General features: G+C 43.5%; 1 non-coding gene across 1 annotated transcript; it reads right to left on the reverse strand.

Annotated features, from left to right (window-relative positions):
- Positions 1-1610: 1610 nt before the first annotated feature.
- On the reverse strand, positions 1611-1692 carry trnas-cga. Its single transcript has one exon. It is a non-coding gene; the product is annotated as a tRNA-Ser (tRNA).
- Positions 1693-4120: the final 2428 nt, after the last annotated feature.

The raw sequence follows: 4120 nt of genomic DNA on the forward strand, positions 1-4120 counted from the left end.
CAGAGCCATAGAAAAAGACAATTAAAGAAAAAGCAACACCTTTCATTCTGTTTTCAATCACGACAAAATACATTGATACACAAAGCAGCTCAACACAAACTGATTGAGAGATAACAGAAATAAACACACAATTATTCAGCACTATCACGCTGATACACACAAAATTCAATTGCAAATATCGCAATAGTAATCATGAATATTGTTTTATTTTGAGCATGATATAATCCAATACCTGCAACAGCTACGTTGAAGATGCTATCGGAGTGCGTTCTTCTCCGGGAGGAACCCGAATGTTTTATATTCTTCTGGCATTTGTCGCATTCATTCTGCAATTTAGATTTGCGGAGATTTAAATAGGAACATGTGAATTCCATCGGCTAGAACGAAATAAACTGATATGTGTCTGTAGAATACAAGCTGGAAATGCAATGAATAGTAGATTCAGAGGCAGTCAGTAAAGATGTGCGGTGCTACACAACAGACTTACATTGCAGGACCAGTGGGAAATTGGAGTATTTTGCAGATGGTGAGAAACGATAGACCTTGGAGGAGCAAGGGGATTGGAGACACTGGGTACGGAATCATTCACCGTCAGTGGAATTATCCGATAACTAGTTTCTAGCTCTCAACTTCCAGGTTGTCATATCAGAGGAGCCATTCATTCCTCCAGTTCGTTATCAGGGCACCTCTCTAGAATGAGTTGCTGCAATTAATGGAAACATAGATTGCCTGGAGGGCAGAGTGGGGCCATCACGTCTTCACGGACCCTCCGAACGAGCATCATACCGAGGCCCTGTCCATTCCCTGCCCATAACTCCATGTCATGTCTGGAAAGTAATGGCCAAGTATACATGGCCCATCCAACTATCCTGCAGATGGTTGGATTGTGGGAGGCAGTCGGTGCAGTGCCGAGGTCCCACTGCTGCTCTCCCCTCGTTCTATTCTTCCATTAGCCTCTGATTTGAGCAATGAAGTGATATCCAGTCATTTTGCTCATTTGTCGGCGAGATCAGCGGCCACTAAGAACCGCAGAGGAAACTTGCCGTTCGACACATTTTCACGAAAGTTCGTTTGACATTTTTTTGTTTTACACCACCTCACAGCTTTCCGTGTTGGGCATGACTTACAACAAAGAAACTTACGCGAATTTCGAAATTGCACGAGTAAAGGAAGACACGTCGCCAGCAGGATTCGAACCTACGCGGGGAAAGCCCAATGGATTTCTGCTTCATCGCCTGAACCGGTATGTTCGGGAGCAGCGCAGGGTTCCCGGTCGTTAAACAGCGTTCGATTGCCTACCATAGTTGCGTCGATTTATTTGGAAATTTATGCGGGCTGGCCTGTTTCAAAATAAGAGAATAAAAAGATCCAAGAAATGACAGGCAAAAATAAATTTGAAGCTTTGTTATCATCGATTTTCACAATACTGCTGCCCGATGAAGTTACTGAATGAAATTCAGAGCGAAAGCAGAATGAGGATCAGAGGAAGGTTCTTCTGTCATGACAGACAGACATTTAATTAGAATACCTTGAATGAACAAAAACTTCTAATTGACATCGTGCTCTGCAAGCAGTTTGCTCTCAACGGAGTAAAGATTTCGGATCACAGCCGCTGCGAGTAGCGTTCGAACCTACGCGGGGAAACCCCATCGGATTTCGAGTCCAACGCCTTAACCACTCGGCCATCGCAGCTGACAGCTCGTTTGGAGAAAGCATTGTAAAATCAAGCGCTCCAGGTATTGCAGTAACGCGATGAAAAGTGTCCCAGTATTTATCTGAGAACGGGAGAATTCACGTGGAAAAAAGACCGTGAGATTTGGAGCAACGCCTTGAGCTGCACGTAAATCTCATCTTCCAAAACCCACTGTTCTACTTTGTGTCACAATATCAGTTGCAGTGGAAATATGCGATAAATTCATGTTTTTTGAACGGACCAGTACAGAACTTCCCAGTCTGAATCAAAATTAAAGTAATTAAATCATAGAAGCTTACACCACAGGAAGAGACCTGCGCAGACCGAGTGGTCACGTGATGACTGGGTTGTCAGGAAGTTCCACCAGATTCTGTGTGAAGTGACCGCGGCAGGTCTGGAACCTGGACTCAACGTTAGATTCCCCGAAGTCAGACGCCCTTTCCATCCGCTGCAAAGAGGAAGCTGATGGTTGCACCATGTTAATAATCACTGTGAATATATTCATTTCAGTTCTGTTTTTTGATGATACCCGGTTTTCCAGATCGCAGAAAATACACGGAAAGCTCCAGTTGCCGGACATGGACATTTTCGATGTCGGAAAAGTCCTTCACACTGAATGCCGTGAAGATTCATGGAGCATCATCCTCAAATTTAGCTGCTCACGGACATGTGTCACATCCTCTGCCTGCTCCGCGATCACATGCAGTCAGTGATCCTCACAAAGTGAATCAACACAAACCCCGCTCATTAAAAACTGCAGACAGACAAAGGGTGCGTCATTGCACCAATTCTCTTTTCCATATTCCTCTCTTATCTTCTTTATATTCCTCTCTTCAATATTGTACCTGTCATCCAGCAACTTCCCGACAGGCCTGGAGATAATCAAAGGAAGGACAGGAAATTGATCAAACTACAACCGTTTTCATTACAAAGTCAAACACTATCTTCAGACATTGAGCTCTAGGCTGCAGGCAAAGTTTGTGTGGGTGTAAAATCAGAATCTCAGAATCAAGCAGATTCAGCATGGCTTTATGAAGGGGACGTCATGGACGACAAATTAATTAGAATTATTTGCGGCGGTACTGATCAGGATAAATAAAGGAGACCCAAAAGGTTTAATACACTTGGATATCCAAAAACGCTCGTTTTTGATGTCGATATGATGCCGCACATAAGTTAACTTAAGAAGATAAGAGCCCATGGTTTTCTGGCTAATATATTAGGACGTTCTCCTTGGATTTTATTTTGTTTATTGTCACGTGTACCAAGGTACAGTGAAATGTATTCTTCTGCAAGCAGCTCAACAGATCATTAAGTAAATGAAAATAAAGGGAAATAAAAGAAAATACATAATAATCGTACATCTCCTCTGAACCTTGTCCCTCGCACCTTAAACCTATGCCCCCTCGGAATTGACCCCTCTACCCTGGGAAGAGGCCTCTGACTATCCAAAAGCCTCTGATTATCCAAACGCCTCTGTATAAACAGAGGCTTCAAAATACAACATTATTAAAAACACAGAACACAGGGCAGCACGGCGGCGCAGTGGTTAGCACTGCCGCCTCATGGCACAGACGTCCCACTTTCGATCCCGGCCCTGGGTCCCTGTCCGTGTGGAGTTTGCACATTCTCCCCGTGCTTGTATCCGTCTCCTCCCCACACCCAAAGATGTGCAGGGTAGACGGATTGGCCACGCTAAATTGCCCCTTAATTGGATAAATAAATTGGGTACTCAAAATTTATATTAAAAAAAACACTGAATAGATCCTCAGAGAGCAGGACTCAAATCAAAGGAGAAAATCCGGTCGATTTCTAGTCGAAAGATTTAACAACTGGATAACATCAGCTGACATCAGTCATTGTATTAAAATCCCTGTAGATATTCCACAGGAAAGGGAAGGCGAATTTGCAAAAGACAGACATCCCCCTTTATGGAGGGTGTTCTCATTTTCACAGATGGTCAAAGGGAATAAGGCTCGGCTGAGATTTCAATCCATATTTTCCTTTAGGGAACAGACACTTTAACGGACTGAACTACAGAGTGTGGGGATGTTAAGCGAATCACAGCGGAATGCTGGAAACACTGTACGGAACTGCAGTATCTGTGAAAAGAGAAATAGTTAACCATTGAGTTCCTGCCCTTTCACTGAAACGACCTGTTCATCTCTCCACAGAAGCTACCGGAACAGCTGAATAATTCCAGCATTTTCTAACTTTATTTCGGGTTTGCAGCATCCGCAGTATTTTGCTTTTGGGCAAAAGGACAATGAGTTGCCTTTCCTGCTCTGAGGGTTATTGCGCCTCTCTCTTGATGTGATTATCGCTGATTATCCATCTCTAGGTTTTTTATGAATCTCCTACTTTGCCGCTATTTGGGAGTGAGCGCGAGACATTCAGATGGATTGACATGATTTCTTTGTAAACCTT

Source organism: Scyliorhinus canicula, chromosome 31, assembly GCF_902713615.1.
Source record: "Scyliorhinus canicula chromosome 31, sScyCan1.1, whole genome shotgun sequence".
Classification (NCBI taxonomy): Eukaryota; Metazoa; Chordata; class Chondrichthyes; order Carcharhiniformes; family Scyliorhinidae; genus Scyliorhinus; species Scyliorhinus canicula.